This window comes from Rhinopithecus bieti, unplaced genomic scaffold, assembly GCF_001698545.2.
Source record: "Rhinopithecus bieti isolate Rb0 unplaced genomic scaffold, ASM169854v2 scaffold_13207, whole genome shotgun sequence".
Lineage (NCBI taxonomy): Eukaryota > Metazoa > Chordata > Mammalia > Primates > Cercopithecidae > Rhinopithecus > Rhinopithecus bieti.
The window spans coordinates 3,320,740-3,339,505 of record NW_016807866.1 but is presented as its reverse complement, the minus strand read 5'-3'; the positions used below and the strand labels follow the sequence as shown (position 1 = coordinate 3,339,505).

At 41.1% G+C, this 18,766-nt stretch overlaps 1 long non-coding RNA gene across 1 annotated transcript in view; it reads right to left on the bottom strand.

The window, feature by feature from the left end:
- Positions 1-18,766, bottom strand: part of LOC108536867 (uncharacterized) — a 22,321-nt gene continuing 3,555 nt past the window's right edge. Inside the window, exons 2-3 of the long non-coding RNA XR_001887640.1 lie at positions 6,699-6,909; positions 1-777 (exon numbers count right to left, since the gene is read on the bottom strand). This is a non-coding gene — a long non-coding RNA (uncharacterized LOC108536867). The remainder of the gene's footprint in view (positions 778-6,698; positions 6,910-18,766) is intronic.

Here is an 18,766-nt window from a genome sequence, read left to right as displayed (position 1 = left end):
TGCTCCCAGAACTTTTCTCTAGCTGGGACTCCTGTCTGCTGCTTTAATTAGAAGATGTGGGTGAAGAGCTGTTTGGGAATCAATGTGGAATCAAGGTAGAATATTATTGATGCCCAGGTAGCCATCCTCCACCTAAACAGGGTCCTGCCAACATCATTGTACTGCCCAGCTTGCTACAGCACAGTGGCAAGATGTGCTGGTGGTATCTTTCAGTGGAGATTGTACCTTGCATTGGACAAGTCCTCACAGATGCCGAACTCATGTCAGACAATAAAGCAGGACTTTAAATAGCATGGCAGTGGCAATCTAGAGCTATCATAAACTCTAATTATCTGAATCAGGGGACTTTGCTTATTTTGTCAATAACATCTACTGGCAGAGAACTCCCAGGCCAGGGAAGCAGTGGGACTCCCCACAGGGAAGGGGAGCCACCGCCTACTAAACATGCATGGTTTATCTTCACAGTGGACAGTTTGGTGGCCTTAGACATCATCTTCTACAACCACATCTACATCCTTCCTTTCTGTTTCAAGTTGTTCTCTTGAGAAACTGTTCAAATTTTGAGGAGCTGAAAATGTACTGCCTTAAATCCAACTCATGCCAAGATTTCCAGGTTTGCTTTGAGGAATCCACTGGACTGATGGTGACTTGTTTAAAATTCTTCACTCTTCTACTATGTCCAATTCAACAAATAGTTACTGAGTGATTGCCATAGCAAGTCTCTTCTGAGCTGGGAGACTTCAGGTTGTCTCGGACCTCGTGGAGCTCCCAGTCTATCTGGGGAGACAAAGTTAAGAAATAATGAGCATTGCAAAGTGTATTATAAATAGCAAGGAGATGTTAGTCTAGAGGGCCAGCTGCTGCTGTTGCCACTGAAGCAAATTGAAGCCAGAAAGAGAACCAGAGGAAATGCAGGAAATGTGCCTGAAAAAAAAAAATAATAATAGCATGGTGGCCACCCACAATGGTGATCAAGTTTTTTTCCAAGTTCTAATGAAACATCCATTCATTTTTATTTTGTGAGATTGAAGCAGTAATAGCTGGGTATACAAAGAATTTCCTGTAGATTAATATGAAGCTGGAAGGAGTTGATAGACTTCAGCAGTGATTTGGGCTATTAATCCAAGCCAGTCATTCATTAACCCTCAGGAAGTTTTCTGTGCCAAAGTCATTATTATTATTATAAACTAAACCCCAAGCCCCAAATGGGTGTATGGCTACTTTTCTCTCCAGGATCCTGAGTGTTTGAGTCAGCCAGGGAGCCTGAATCATTTCCTGAACTCCCTTCTGGTTCATGGGGAGTTAGACTTTGTACAATGCACTTGCTGCCAAGGGAACCCAGCAAAGAGCCTTTTTGAGAGGTAACTATCACTCTTGCCTTTCTTCATGAGGTCCTAAGTGGCTATGGCAGGTGGCTGGTTGTCTCCCAATTTTTGTTCTTCTATACTTCTGTAGTATAAATTTTAGCCAGCAACATGGCTGCCTGGCCAAAGACTACATTTCCCAGTCTCCCTTGCAGTAGCCATGGTCATGTGACTAGGTAAAGCCCGCAGAAGTGATGAGAGCCACATCCTGATCTTGCCCTAAAAAAATTGGTAGTATCATCGGACCCCCCCATGCCCGGTCCCTTTCCCCCTTTCCACTGCTGGAAGGAGAGGACGAGAACTGGGGTATCTCCCAAGACACAGAGATGGAAAGCACGTATTAAGGATGTGGAGCTGCCCCAGCAGACCTGATCTGCTGACCTCCAGACTGTGACATGGAAACAGATCAACTTCTCTCAGTAAGTCACTATACTTTGGAGCCTCTTTGTTACAGCAGCTAAGACTGTACTCCTACAAACACAGTGCCTACCAAGCAAACCCTGTGGCCCCAGTTCAGGGACCTTTCCATATTGCATGTTGATGTATCAAGGCAGTGGCTTTTTTTTTTTTAAAAAAAAAACATCTCAGGCTGGAGTTCAGTGGCACAATCTTGGCTCACTGCAACCTCTGCTTCCCAGGTTCAAGTGATCCTCCCACCTCAGTCTCCCAAGTAGCTGGGACTACAGGCAAATGCCAACCATGCCTGGCTAATTTTTTTCTAGAGATGGGTTTTTTTTTCTAGAGATGGGGTTTCATCACGTTGCCCAGGCTGGTCTTGAACTCCTGAGTTCAAGTGATCCAACTGCTTCGGCTTCCCAAAGTGCTGGGATTACAGGCATGAGCCACCATGCCCTGCCCACAGTGGCTTTTTAAATACATTGTCTCATTTAATTATCCCAGTAGTCCTATGTGGTTGGTATTATTGCGGTACCATTTTAAGGATCAGAAAACTGAGGTAGAAATAGATCAAAAAACTTCCTCAAGATTCCACAAGCAAGTAGGCAGGAGAGTGAAGGTTCCAACCAGCCATGTAACTCCCTGTTGCCTCTTCCCTGCCTTGCCATTCCCCTATAAAATGACTTGGTCACATCAACATTCCATTTGAGGTCCAGGTAAATACATACCCCGGGTTAAACGAATTCCAGAAAATAGTCTAACTTGGCTCTGTGTGGGTGGAACCCATCAATCTGGCTTTTCTAAAGGCAACAACGATCGGTCATCCTCAAAAGCTCTACCTGGTGGTTCAATAGTTCAGCAGCTCCACATTGATTGAATTCCTATTGTGTTCCCAGGCATTAAGTTTGACACTGGGGACATCAAAATGGATAACACATGGCCCTGGATCTCAAGGAACCTACTGCCTGATGGAAAATAAAAGAGAGAGACACACTTAAATGGATGATTTCAGCATAATGAATGTGACAAGAGATAAGATAAGGGAATGCATCTGGTATCACCGCTTTTCCAAGGCTTCTCCAGCGGTAAAAAATTACCCAGTGGGTATTTGAAGGAGAAAGTAAATAAAAGAAAATCTACAGAGACCTGTGCTATTTGGTAATATGTGTTATTTTATCTAATCCTTACCATAAAACTAAGAGGGGTATAATTTTATCTGTGTTTTACAAATGGGGAAAGTGAAGGTCAACAAGACCTAAGTTCCCACGTTCCTACACTCCACAGGAGATGCAGTGTTGAAATCTAGGTTAGCCTGAGTCCAGAGACCACATGTTAGCTACTGTTTCCAAAATAAAGAAGTTGATCCTCTGTCTCGGGAAATTTTTCTTTTCTTGAGTCTTTTGACTGGAACACAAAACACCTGGAATTATGAAAACAGCTAAGAGAAAGGACTAGTTCTTGACAACACGGCGCTTTCTGTCAGTCTCGGGGAAAATGTCTCTTGTCAGCATGGAAAGAAAAGCAAGATTATAAGCAATTACTGTTTCTTTTTTCTGGGAGCTGCTTCTCCCCAAAGCTGACGGTATTGATTCTCGGGGGTTCGGTCACAGTTTCTGGCCCCCTCGAGGTCTGGCTAATCAGCCCCCCATCCTTCCTGCTAAGTCAAGGGCACAAGGGAAGGGCATGTGTCCGAGTAAGGCCAGCCCGAGCTCACCTAGGATTCGACATGGGACTGCTGGGAGAAGAGAGAAGCTCCTTTTGCCCCTCTGAGCATCAAGCCAGGAGGCCTGGAGGTGAGGCAGCGTGTTCAGTCATAGAAGCAATCAATCAATCATTCAATCAATTTTCCTGAAGTCCTAAGCTGGGTTAGGGTCAGTTTCTTTTACTTGCCAATGAAACCATCCTAATACTGTGGGGAAGGTCTGAGTACAAAAAGCAAGCTTACAATGTAATTTCAATACTTACATTCCTTACGTTTATTTCTGATTTTATATGTCATATACTTTATATGTACAATATTTTCAAATATATATACAATATATTATATTAAATATATAATATAGTCATATACAAAATATATAATATATTCATATATAAAATACATATGAGTTTACATGTAGAATAGTATATTTATATATTTGTGTATTTATTATATTTATTATGTATTATATTTTAACCTATTTCTTATATTTGTTATTTCAATGCATAGAGTTTCAACTGGGTGTGGTGAATTCTGCCTGTAATCCCAGCACTTTGGGAGGCTAGGGTGGGAGTATGTCTTGAGTCCAGGAGTTCAAAACCAGCTTGGGCAACATAGAAAGACCCTCGTCTCTACAAAAAAAAAATTAAAAATTGGTCACGATGGCATGCATCTGTAATCCCAGGTATTTGAGAGGATCCTTTGAGGCCAGGAGTTTGAGGCTGCAGTGAACTATGATTGCACCACCGCACTCCAGCCTGGGCAACAGAGTAAGACCCTGTCTCAAAAAAAAAAAAACTTAAGAGTTTTCGAAGTTCTGAGAATTTCAGGCACCCCACATTTTCAAATGAAACCACACAGACACATGATAAGGTTAAATATTTGGAATCACCATCTTTTTATGTGGCTCCCACAGCAGAGGTTGTTCATGCATTTCATAACTAAGGCCTGGTCCTCATTTTTATTTGTAAGTGACAGAGGATGCAGACAGTAACTTCTGGTTTAGTCACCAGCCCTACTCTACGAGATGTCAGCTGCGCATACTTAAGAGTTGTTAAATGTATTGCCATCTTTGTCTAGCAAAACCCATGCTATGATAAGCTACTTCCATTTTTCCTTCTTCTAAAAGGTATTACTCAAAATGGATTTCCCCAGAATTTCACAGTTTTCTAGAATCTGTGACCAAAAGTGGGACTATTTTCCATCTCTATACTGGAGGCCTGGCCTGAAATGTAGGCAGGTTTAGGGGTACCTACATGGGGTGTCATCAGGGCTTTGGGGTTCCTGCCTCACTCCAGGGCCTTAACAACTGCTTCCTGAGGTCTAAGAGTCCTTCCCCATGGAGCAATCTCAATTAGAGATGCCTTCAGAATGTAATTCTGCCTGGGAGAGGTGACACATGGATAAATCCACAGTAAGAAACAAATAGGTGAGAGCCGATTCTTTCTAATTCTGCAAAGAGAAAGGGTGAAGTGAGAAAACGTGGACAGAGGCTGCCTGATCCTGGGAGAAGCAGCCCATGAATGGGGAGTGAGGAGGAGGGATTCTGAAGGAGGAGACTGAAAGTACAGGAGCTGCCCCCACAGCTCAGCCTGGCCGGCCATGGGATAATTCTGCCTGTGGCTTCCACTAGCCACACGACCTCAGGCAATGCCTTAACTTCTCAGTATCCTCATCTGGAAGTGGAGACAATCATACCTACATCACAGGGTGCTGTATTCCTAAAATCCCTCAAATCTATGAAGTGTGCAACACAATGTATGAGGTTCGCTATCAGTGGACAGAAATTTAATCCCTAAGGATGTCAGGTAAATATTTGTTGAATGTTATTGAATGAAGGAACGAATAATCAGCCCTCCCTCCATTCAGTCTACCAATCAGTAACCTCTTATCTCACATCTGCTTTGAAAACCACCACATTCAACATTCATTCAAGAGATTATTTATTGAATGCGTACTATGTGCCTGGAAGTCAGAACCCGCTCCGTAATTTTCCAGGTCCAGCATAAAATGAAAGAGGAGGGTCTTGCCCAAAATTTACTAAGGATTTCAAAATAGAGACAGCAGCGCATGCAGCTGGCCACACCATCAGCATTTTAGGAGCCAGGGACACAACGGTGACAAAATAAACAAGCACTCTTACCCTTGTGGAGTTTACATTCTAGCAAGAAGAGATAGACAATAAACCAAATCATTTTGTTTATGCAAGACGTATAAATGAATATATTAAAAATATACAGAGAGAGAATGTTAGAGAGTGATTAGTCCTGGGGGGGTGGAAATGGATGAGGAAAATGAGCAAGGGAGTGGAGTAGGGGTGTTATTTGATTTTAATGAGGATGGTCAGAAAGACTCAACTGAGAAGGAGAATCTGAGTGAGAACTGAAAGAGACAAGGGATGAGCTGAGCAGATATCTGGGGAAAAGGCTTCCCGACAAAGGGAACAGCAAGTGCACAGGCTCTGCCAGGAGCATGCCCGGTGTGTCCAAGGAAGAGCACGGGGCTTGGAGCAGCACGAGATGAAGTCAAAGAGGTAGAAGGTCTGAAGGACTCGATCCAAGGCTCCTGCGACTGTGCAAGTGACACACAGCATGGCCTGACACAGAGTGAGACAGAGAGGTCGTGAGAAGTGAGGAGATTCTGGATGTCTTTGGAAGGCAGGGCCAAAGGATTTGCCGACACACTGAATATGGCGTGTGAACAATAGAGAGGGGTCAAGAAAGCTCCAAAGTTGGGGGACTGAATAAAGCCCAAAGAAGAATACAGCTGCCATTGCTGAGAGGAGGAAGTGGTGAGGAGGAGCAGCTTTGGGGGCATCACAGGAGCTCGGTTTGGGATACTCATCTTAGCGGTTCAAATAGAGGTACCGAGTAGACAGAGATAGGAATTTCATTGTTGGGGATGGGGACGTTCAAGCAAGAGGTACAAATGTGGGTGTCATCAACAGCAATGCAGGACATAAAAGGTGTCAACCTAAATAATGACAGAGAGAGACAGGATCTCCACAAAAAGAGCTTATTTGGGAATTGCAGAGGATTGCAACCTGGGAAACATGTGCTGGGATGAATCATAGGCATATCTAAAGAGCTCGGAGCTAAAGAAAACTTTTACAGACAAAAAAAAAAGGAGAATTCCACATAAGCTGTTTGGAAACAAAGACCATTGATTACAGGAGTTGGCGACGTCTCATTGGTAGAGGCTGCCATTGCTGGGCAAGTGTCCTTGAGCAAATGACTTACCTCGAATCCTGCATACGTGAGGAGTTCCTGGCATAGTCCCCGTCATAGGCATATGTGCAGGGATTCCTGGTGAGAAGTCCTGTTACAGGCATGCGTGTAGGCTGGCTCTGCATGGTCTCCGCCTCCATTTTGTTAGAGTTTGATGGAAGTCACTCCATTCTGATACTGATAACCCCCACAAAGGAAAGGACTCCCAGGAGCTCCAGTTCACCTGGAGAGATGAGCAGGCAGTCACAGGTAAGTGCAGGCAAAGAGCTGAAAGAGGGCATCAGAAAATGGACTCCGAATGTAGGCAGTGATAGGAGCCAGACATGGAGGAATGGAGCCAGACTGACCAAGAAGAAGCCACAGAAAGACCTGAGCCTGAGCAGCGAGCGACCCCAGGGCATCTCGCGGAATTCGCCTGTCCATTCTACCTGCAGAATAACTACCAAATCAACCTGTTTCTCTCCAACTCCACTCCCAGCAGCCCAGGTTCTTCTGCTGTTGCTGAGATGACCACAGGTGGGCTCCCTTCTGCTCTCACTCCCTCCTGAGGCTTCCTCAGTCCTCGTCACAGGAGCACCTGTTCTTACAATGTAAATCATATCTAATCACTCCCTTGTTTAAAACCCACCCTTGGCTTCCACAGGTTTTGCATTTCAGCTAAGGAAAATCATGTGAAAACTTTTCAAGGAAGTGGGGCTCCAACAGGCTGTTGAAAATCCACCGGAGGCCAACAATAAGCCTCGTTACTCCAGGCAAAAGGAATCATGGAAATCAGTGTTTCTCAAGCTTCTTTTGGCCAAAACCCACAAAAATAAATATGTTTTATACCCACACGCTGTAACAATCATTACCCTAACTATACAAATTCACTTTTTAAAAATGCTATTCTATTCTGCTATTTTAAATTCTGTTAAATTCCAACCCATTCTATTCTGTTGTATATCATTTCATTACAATTTTTTGTAATGCTGGCCACAATAAACTCCATTGATTTCACCAGCCATTAATGTGTTGCAATCTGTGTTTTGTTGGTAGTAAAAGGCAAGGAATTAGGATGACCTGTAGTGGAATCAGTGACTTAGCCAGGCGAATCAGTCTAGCTAATAACAGCTCACGTTCATTTGAACAAGTCCTATGTGCCAAGCATTTTGCCATTACTTAGGTACAATATTACGTTTATTCCTCAAAATAAACCCTTAGTGTTAGGCAATGTTATACTTATTTTACAGTTGAAGTCTTCTGAGGTTTAAGAAAATTAAAGTCCTTTGGACATGATCACCAGGTAAGAAGTAGAATTTGAGTTAAGCAGTCTGATTCCAGATCCTCAGCTCTGGTCCCATACCAGGGACTAAAGGGAAAAAGATGAGACATCAGTCTGGAACTGGGCATCTAAAGATCTTATATACCCATCTAAAGGGCATTGATTCTTTTTATTTTTAGTTGATATGCAATAATTGTACATGTTTATGGGACACAGAGTGATATTTGGATACATGTGTACAATGTATAATGATCAAATCAGGGTAATTAGCATATCCATCACCTCGAACATTTATCATTTTTTTGTGTTGTGAACAATCAAAATCCTCTCTTTTAGGCTGAGCACAGTGGTTCATGCCTATAATTCCAGCATTTTGGGAGGCTGAGGTGGGCGGATCACGAGGTCAGGAGATAAAGACCATCCTGGCCAGCATGGTGAAACCCGATCTCTATTAAAATACAAAAAATTAGCCAGGCGTGGTGATGCATGCCGGTAGTCTCAGCTACTCAGGAGGCTGAGGCAGGGGAATTGCTTGAACCCGGGAGGTGGAGATTACAGTGAGCCAAGATCATGCCACTGTACTCCAGCCTGGGCAATAAAGCGAGACTCTGTCTTTAAAAATGTATATAATAATAATCGCTACAGAGCTGCAGAGGCACAAGAGGCTGAGGCACAAGAATTACTTAAACTCAGGAGGCAGAAGTTGCAGTAAGCTGAGATCACTCCCCTTCACTCCAGCCTGGGTGACAGGGTAAGACTCTGTCTCAAAAAAAAAAAAACAAATTCTCTCTTTCAGCTTTTTGAACATGTACATTTAATTATTGTTAACTATATTCACCCTAAAGTGTTATAGAACACTAGAATTATCCCTCCCATCTTGCCATAACTTGTATCCATTAGCCAATCTTTCCTTTCCTTCCCTAGAGGACTAGAATATTTATGTAAGAAATCATCCAATCACCTTTTATTATTATTATGAATATTTTCAAACATATAGAATATAATAGCAAGTAACAGAATTAACTCACAGGTATCTACCACTTGATTCTATCATTTCATCATATTTGCTTTATATTGTTTCCTTTTTTAACCTATGTCATATTTAAATTAGCTTTTTGTAGACAGCTTATATTTGAGTCTTTTTTATCCAATCTGACTATCTCTGTTTTTTTAGCAGTATGTTTAGATCATTTACATTTAATGTAATTATTGGTATGGTTGAATGTATGTCTATTATTTTATTATGTGATTTCTGTTTGTCCTCTATGTGTTTTGGTTCTGTTTCATTGTTCCTACCTTCTTTTGAATTACTTAAAGTTTTTAGTATTTCATTTTAATGTATCTATTGGCTTTTTTGGCAATATCTCTTTGTATATGTGTGTGTGTATAGTGACTGTTCTAGATATCGCAATATGCATTCCTAGTCTTTTACAGTCTACTTCAAGTTACTATTTTACCAATTCAAAGTAAAATGTAGGAGTCTGACAAACATATACATACTTTTACCCTCCCCCTTTATGTTATAGCTGTTATGTTTATATCTATATACATTGAGAACCTCACCAATGTTACGATTTTTGCCTTCAACAGCTGTAAATATTTAAATAATTTAAATGGATAAAAATAGGGTATTTTATTTAGCCCAATATTTACCATTTCTGTTGCTCTTCCTTCATTCCTGAGGGTACCATTTACCTTCAGCCTGTAAGTCTCTCTTTGGCATTTATTTTAGAGCAGGTTTAATATCAAAGAATTCTCTCACTTTTTCTTAATCTGAGAATGTCTTTATTTTACCATCATTCCTGAAGGATATTTTTTCTGAATATAGAATTCTGGGTTAAAAGCTCCTTTCTTTAAGCACTTTAAAAATGTTATTCTACTGTCTTCTGGCCTCCATGGTTTCTGGTAAGAAATACTCAGTCGTATGAATCATTGTTCCCCTATATATAATGTGTTACTTATTTCTGGCTGCTTTCAAGATTTTTCCATTATACCTGGTTTTCAACAGTGTGTGATGCATCTGGACATGATTTCCTTTTAGTTTATTCTGTTTGAGACTTGCCAGGCTTCTTACATCTACAAATTTATGTTTTGCCCAAATGTAAGACATTTTCAGCTGTTAATTCTTCAAATATATATTTTTTCCTAATCCAGTCTCCTTTCTCTTTCCTTTTGGTGGTACAAGAACAAGAATGTCAGAACTTTTGGTCTTATACCACAGGCCACTGAGATTCTATTAATTTTTTTCAATCATTTTTTTCTCTCTGTCCTTTAGACTAGATAATTTTTATAGATACATCTTCAAGTTCACTGACTCCTCTGCCATCTCCATTCTGCTATTAAGCCCATTCAATGAATTTTGTTTTTCAGATATTATAATTTTCACTTTCAAAAGTTGTATTGTATTCTTTTATAATAGTTTCTATTTATTTGCCACTTTTTTCTTTCCATCTTAAGGTGTTTACCTTTACCTCGTGGGCTTGGTTATAACAGATAAAGTATTTGTCTGATAACTTCAGCATCTGGGCCATCTCAGGATTAACATAATCTATTGCCTTTTCCTTTGAAAAATAATCACATTTTCCTGGTTCTTTATGTGTTAAGTAAGTTTGGATTGTATCTCGTACATTTCTAATAATACTCTGTGAAATTCTAGATTCTTCTTGTAAAACTTCTAGAGAATGTTGGTTTCGTTTTGTTTAGCAGGCCATCAACCCTGCTGTGTTGAGATTACAGGTTCTGTCTTGCCTTCTGTTTGCAGGGTTCTAGTGTCAGGTCAGTTGTGAAAACGTTTGCTGTAGTGCTTTTAGGTCTGTCCTGGGTATATGCAACTTCAGGCTGAACCCAAGATTTGTGTTGGTCCATACACAGAACTAAGGAATCCTTCTTCTCCAGCATTTCCCCTGCTCCAGGAGCCCCCAGTCCCTGGGACGTAGACCGGTACAGGTCCATGGCCTGTTAGGAACCAGGCAGCACAGCAGAAGGTGAGCTGTGGGCAATCAAGCAAAGCTTCGTCTGTATTTACAGCTACTCCCCATCGCTCGCATTACTGCCTGATCCCCGCCACCTGTCAGATCAGCAGAGCCATCAGATTCTTACAGGAGCACAAACCCTGTTGTGAACTGCGCATGCAAGGGATCTAGGTTGTGTGCTCCTTATGAGAATCTAATGCCTGATGATCTGTCACCCCCAGATGGAACCGTCTAGTTACAGGAAAACAAGCTCAGCACTCCCACTGATTCTACCTTATGGTGAGTTGCATAATTATTTCATTATATGTTACAATGTAATAACAATAGAAATAAAAGGGCACAATAAATGTAATGCACTTGAATCATCCTGAAACATCCCCTACCCAGGTTCATGGACAAATTGTCTTCCATGAAACTGGTCCCTGGTGCCAAAGAGTTGGGGACTGCTGCCCTGTTATCTAGTTCCCAGGGATCCATTTTCTCAGTCCTCTGGCCAGAAATATAGGGTTTTTCTCAGGATTTTACGTCCACAACTAGGCTGCCCTCAGATCAAAGTTGGGAAATAGAAGGGAGGAAATGAGAAATTTAGTTCTGAACAGTTCATTCTTCAAGTTTTGACTCCTTTCCCCAGACTGCATGCTATGACTTTTCCAAGTCTTAAGAATTTTCTGCTTTTAAAAGTTTTAGTTATAATCAGTGGGAGAGAGAGAGGCTTAGAGGTTAGACCCCTTCTGGATCAGGACAGGAAGGTGATCTTTTATGTAAGATTGTTTTAAGCACTACAGATACCACTGAGGCCCCTAATATGTCCCTCCCCTATCCCCTTTTCCTCCTCCCAACTGCAGAAAAACCTACAGCCTGAATTTAGGGTCTGTTGCTCCCATGTATTTTATGTTTCTTAAGAAGATAATATCCATGAATATGGTATAGTATCATTTTATAAGTTTTTAAGCTTTCCATAAATAACTTTATGATATAAATATCTAGAGCACGATCAAAATCTGTATATTTTCTGTATCTGCTTAGAAAGAATGTATATTATCTAACTTTTTTGGCAGGTGGAGGCTGTTGTTGTTTGAGACGAAGTCTCGCTCTGTTGCCCAGGCTGGAGTACAGTGGCACAATCTCGGCTCACTACAACCTCCACCTCTGGAGTTCAAGCTATTCTCATGCCTCAGCCTCCTGAGTAGCTGAGATTACAGGTGCCCACCACCACGCCCAGCTAATTTTTGTATTTTTAGTAGAGTTGGAGTTTCGCCATGTTGGCCAGGCTGGTCTGGAACTCCTGACCTCAAGTGACCTGCCTGCCTTGGCCTCTCAAAGTGCTGGGATTACAGACATGAGCCACTGCACTTGGCCTATTCTCTGATTGTTGAGTGTAAAATTACACATACAATTATTGTTCAAGCTTCTTATATTGTTCATATGTTCCATAATCATACTAATTTTCTGTCTTCTTGGTTTATCAATTACTATGAGAGGTATGTTAAAATCTCTCACTACAAGTATGGATTTGTCTATTTTTCCCCCTAATTTTGTAAATTTTTGCTACATATGTTTTAAGGTGATCTTGCTAGGTACAATGGAGGTGAATGTATCTTAATGAACTGTTCCTTTTACCATATGTAGTGACTATTTTTCTCTTTAAAGTACTTTTATACACGTATAAAAAAGTCCATTTTGTCTGTTATTACTATAACTGAACTAGCTTTCTTTTGATTAGTATACCCCTGGTGTGTATTTTCAAACTTTCTGCATCGCTCGTGTAAACAAGAGGCATACTAGAATACTAGATTGCATGTGCGTGTGTATGTGTGTGTGTGTGTGTTTAACCTATTGTAACAATCTCTGTCTTTTTTTTTTTTTGAGACAGGGTCTCACTGTGGTGCACAGGCTGGCCTCAAGCTCCTAGACTCAAGCAGTCCTCCCACACCATCCTCCCAAGTAGCTGGGACTTCAGGCCATGAGTCACCATGCCTAGCTTCTGTCTTTTAACTGAATAATTTATTCTATTTGTATGGATTATGATTACTCATATGTTTAGGTTTATTGCCATTGCTTTATTTTATACTTCCTACTTTGTCTTTTCTTTGTTTCTTTTCTCTTTCTTTTGGATTGTTTGAGTTTTACTGATTCCCCCTTTATCCTCTAAACTATACATATACATTTTTTAAATTCCCACTCAAGAGTAATCAGTCTTACTGATTTTTAAGATTTAAGTCTTAAATCAATTATAAAAAATGTTTAGCCACTTTCACTTTAACTGCTGCCTCTTCCCCTTTATCTATCTTTCTCTTTTTTTTTTTTTTTTGAGATGGAGTCTCATCTGTCATCCAGGCTGAAGTGCAATGGCACGATCTCAACTCACTGCAACCTCCACCTCCCAGGTTCGAGTGATTCTCCTGCCTCAGCCTCCTGAGTATCTGGGATTATAGGCTCCCACCACCACGCTCAGCTAATTTTTGTACTTTTTTTTTAAGTAGAGGTGGGGTTTCACCATGTTGCCCAGGCTGATCTTGACCACTTGACCTCAAGTGATCCACCTGCCTTGGCCTCCCAAAGTGCTGGGATTACAGGCATGAGTCACCATGCCTGGCCCCATTATCTATCTTCTTACCTTCTGGAAACCCCATTATATGTATATTAGAATTTCTCATTCTGTCCTACTTGTCTCTTAATCTCTCTTTCATATTTTCCAACTCTTAATCTCTCTAAACTGCTTTCTATGAAATTTCCTTTACTGTACCTTCCAATTCCCTAATTCTCCTTCAGCTGTCTCTAATCTGTCCATTGAGTTTTTAGTTTTAATGACTATATACTTTTCATTTTTATTAATATTATTAGATTATTTTTCAAATCTGCCTCCTCCTTTTAATAGTCTTATTCTCTTTATCAATTTTCAATTCCTTTTTAAGTCTTTAATCATTTTAAATATATTTATTTTATAGAATATTTGATAGTTCTATTGTCTTAAGTTCTTGAAATATAATCCATCAGTTGCTTGGTCTGCTGACTCTTGCTCATAATAAATTGATTCCCCATATGTTTTGTAATTGGATTGTGAACTTATATTTAGTAGGACTCTGTTCGTAGCAATCTTGAACTGCCTCAATTGAGGGAACGTTCCTCCAGAGAAGATTTTTTATTGCTTCTGACAGACATGGCAGGGATACCACTGGTATATTAATGTATAATATAGAAGTGATACCACTTCTATATTAATGTTTTATCTTAAGAATTCCCAAACCAAATGGGTTATATGCATTTCAACCTTGAACCTACATGAAGAATTTACAGTATGTTATGTACTGAATGTTTATGTCCCTCCAAAATTCACATGTTGAAGCCCTAACCCCCAATATATTGTATTTGAAAATGGGGCTTTGGGGAAATAATTAAGGTTACATGAGGCCATGAAGGTGGGCCTTCCATGATGGGATTAATGCCCTTATAAAAGAGACACCAGGGAGCTTGCTCACTTGCTATCTCTCCTGACATACCCACAAAGAAGATATCATGTGAACACATAGCAAGATGGTGGCCACCTAGAAGAATAACCCTCTTCTACACCAGGAAAAATGCTCACTAGGAACCAAATTGGCTGGTACCTTGCTTTTGAACTTCCCAACCACCAGAACTGTGAGAAACAAATTTCTGTTATTTAAGCTACCTAGTCTATGTTATTTTGTTATGGCAGCCTGAACAGACTAATATATAGTAGCATCCAAAAAAATCACAAACCTAGATATTAACATAATGGAAGTGTGTAAGAGCTCTACCATTCAATATTGGAAGATTCAATATTATAAATATATAAACTCTCTACAATCTGGCATATCTAGAGTTTCTGTGTAATTCTAATAAAAATCCCAGCAGGTTTACTGTGAGTGTGTATGGAAATTGACAAGCTGATTCTAAATTTTATATGAAAATGCTAAGGGGCAAAAAAAACCAAGACAATCTTGAAGAAGAACAAAGTTGGAAGACTTTCCCTATTTGATATCAAGACTCATTATAAAATGAAGTGATGGTATACAATAAGATAATGTCACAAGGATAAACAAATAGACCGGTGGAACAGAATCCAGGATCCAGAAACTGACCTATAGATATATGGTCACTTGATTTACAGCAAGGGTGACAATGTGACACAATAAGAGAAATAATATTATTTTCAATAAATAGCATTGGGTCAGTTGGCTATCTAGACGTAAAAAAATTAATATCAACCTCCATATTTTTTAAAAACTATATATATAAAAAAAGAATTCAAGATGGATTGTAGTTCTAAATTTGAAAATATAAAAATAAATCTTAAAAATCACCAGGAAAATCATGGGATTTTGACAAAGCAAATATTTTTTAAGTAATTTAATCTTATAAGGAAAAAATAAGAGATTGAACTTTAATAAACTCAGGACATCTGCTTATCAAAAACATCAAGGAATGAAGTGCCGGGTGTGGTGCTTTTGCCTTAATCCCAGACACTTGGGAGGCCGAAGGTGGGCTGGATCACCTGAGGTGAGGAGTTTTGAGACCAGTCTGGCGCAACATGGTGAAACCCACTCTACTAAAGGAATGACAAAAATACTTTAGGCAGCATGGTGGTGGGGCAACGGAAATCCAGCTATTCAGGAGGCTGAAGCTCGGAGAATTGCTTGACCCAGGAGACAGGTTGCAGGAGCCGAGGATCTCGCCATTGGCATCCAGACCTGGGCAACTAGAGTGCGACTCCATCTACAAAAAGGAAGGAAAAAGAAAGAGTAAAAAGAAGCTAAAGAATGGTGCGAGAGATTTTTGCAATAATATTTATGGTCAAAGATTTATATTTCACAGAATACAAATCTATAACTCAAGTATGAACATATAAATCAGTAAGAAAAGTCAATGACCCACTAGAAATAAATGAGCAAAATACTTGAAACAGGACACTTTCATAAAAGCAGGTATCAAAGCCACAATAATTATGAGAAAGTACGCTCTTATTATCATCGCTAGAAATACAAATCCAAGGCTGGCGCAGTGGTCACACTGTAATCCCAGCACTTTGGGAGGCTGAGGTGGGCAGTCACAATCTCCAATCAAGAGGATGGAGACCATCCTGGCCAACATGGTGAAACCCCCTCCTCTACTAAAAATACAAATAATTAGCTGGGGTGTGGTAGCACACACCTGTAGTTCAGCTACCTCGGGAGGCTTAGGCAGGCGACCACTTGAACCCCCTGGGAGCAAGAGGGGGGTGCGTAGTGAGCCGAGATCGGGCAACTGCACTCTCAGTCCTTGGCGCAGAGTGAGTCCATCGCAAAGAAAGAAAGGAGAGAGAGGAGGGAGGGAGGACGGGAGGAAGGAAGGAAGGAAGGAAGGAGGAAGGAAGGAAGGAAGGAAGGAAGCGAAGGAAGGAAAGGAAGGAAGGAAGGAAGGAAGGAAGGAAGGAAGGAGGAAGGAAGGAAGAAGAAAGGCAAGGGAAAGGAGGAGGCGGATGGCGCAGGAGGAGGGAGGAGGGAGAGGGAAGGAAGGAAGGAAGGAAGAAGGAAGCGAAGGAAGGAAGGAAGGGAAGGAAGGAAGGAGGACAAGGGAGAGAGGAGGAGGGAGGAGGAAGGAATGAAGGAAGGAAGGAAGGACCCGGAAGAAGAAGGAAGCAAGAAGGAAAGGAAGGAAGGAAGAAGGAAGGAGGAAGGAAGGAAGGAAGGAAGGAAAGAAGGAAAGGCCGCGCGCGCCAAGAAGAAGGAAGAAAGGAAGAAAGAAATGCAAATCCACACCAGAGTGATTAAAATAAGCCTGAGGAAAAGACAATACAAATTGTTGGGGAGGATGTGGAGCAATTAGAATGCTCCTACACTGTTGTCATTGCTGTTGGACTTTTTTTTTCTTTTTTCTTTTTTTTTTTTTTGATACAGGGTCTCGCTTTGTTGCCTGGTCTGGAACACACTGGTGTGATCACAGCTCACTGCAGCCTCCATATACTGGACTCAAGTGATCCTTCTATCACAGCTTCCTGAGTAGTTGGAACTACAGGTGCACACCACCATGCCCAGCTAATATTTTAATTTTTTGTAGAGATGGAGTCTCACTATATTGCCCAGGCTGGTCTCAAACTCCTGGCCTCAAGCAATCCTCCTGCATTGGCTTCCCAAAGTGCTGGAATTACAGGCATGAGCCACAGTGCCTGGCCCATATGCTGTTATTTAAAATGAACAACCACTCTGAAAATCTGTTTAGCAGTATTCTCCAAATCTGAGTTTATACATACCTAAATTAAATAATTTGTATCTTAAATATTTGTCCAACATAAATATCTTATGTTCAACAAAAACTCACATACCAGAATGTTCTAAGCAGCACTTTTCACCAACATCCAAAAACTGAGAATCACACAAATGTCCTGGACGAACTTTTAAACCCAAGTGCCCTGGTTCCCAAAACCAGCATGTACACCCCCATCCCCAGGGAATATACCACATCAGTCATGTACTTGAAGCTCTGACTTCCAGTTCCCTCTTCATTTGGCCCCTACAGATTTGCTTTACTTTCTTATGAGCTCCATTTTGCACGAAAGAGGCTGCATGTGACTGTTCATTCAGAATGTCAGGAGGTTTTGCAGCAGAAGTATTACGAGGTTACATATTTCCCGATATACCTCATCATCTTTCCATGGCCCCGTCTAGCTGTGAAGATTCTTCCTGGTCCTGGTTTTGCAGACTAAAGATACTATTTTGTTGTAAAGTGGAGAGAGCAGAGAGGAAAAGAGGAGATACTTTTACTTAACACCCAAGGGTCGGGGGAGCATGGTTGGGGTAGTGTCTCTCCCCTAGTTCATCTGCTGAGAGGCTGCAGTGAACCCTGTCCACATCCCACTGGAGAACCAAAGCCCTGCCTGGCTGGAAATCAACACCCTGGCTGTCCTAAGGGCTCATCTCTGGTTCGATGAGGTTGACAACTATTTCTGGAGCCTCCCATCACTCAGCTGAGCAGCTATCCCCCTCCCTCAGTTCTCTGGGTGGCTCTGGGCAGGGCTGGAATCCAGCTGCCAGGCTCCCCTGACTATGCTGAAAGGGTTGAGCCTGGAGAGTCCCTCCCACCTTCTGCTTTGCCCCTGGCTCCTGTATGGATGCCCTCGAAGGTCACGCCTCTCTCTGATAGAGAACCCACTTTAATCACCAGGTGCTGCTTGGACTTCTTGTGTCCTAATTTTCAAATAGCCCAGAAGGCCCCAGGCCACATGCTAACAGGCAGGGAAAACAGTAGCTCCTCTTGAGTGCTGCTCGTGGCCCCAGAGGCCAGGATGCCCAGTTTTCTGCTGACCACTTCTTTGTGGTTGAGTAAAAAGGCTTTCACATTTCGGGATAGAACTGAGGTTCCTCAGGATCTACTGTCAACCTGTGACTAAAGAACAAGGGCTGGTGAACAGGGAGACGCTCAGGTCATAATAACAAAAAGAGGTGACAGTGATGAAGTATCCTACATGCCAGGCACGTACACAGGGCTTTACATGGTTAGCTCATTTAGATATAGACAGACATACATATGTATATATGTGTATATATACACATATATTATAAATAAATATATATTATAAATTAATGTATAACTATATATTATATATAACCCCATTTGTGATTATTATAATCTTATATAATTATATATACACATTTATTATAAATAAATACATAATTATATGTTATATATATTTATATATATATATACGATTCCCATTTTTTTGATGAGCAACTGAGTCTGCAAGAGGTATGTGACTTGCTCCAAGTGACACAGTTAAGTGACAAAGCCAGGACCGAGCCCCAGAAAATCTGGCTCACATTCTTGACCGTGGTTCTAGATGTGATCTTCTG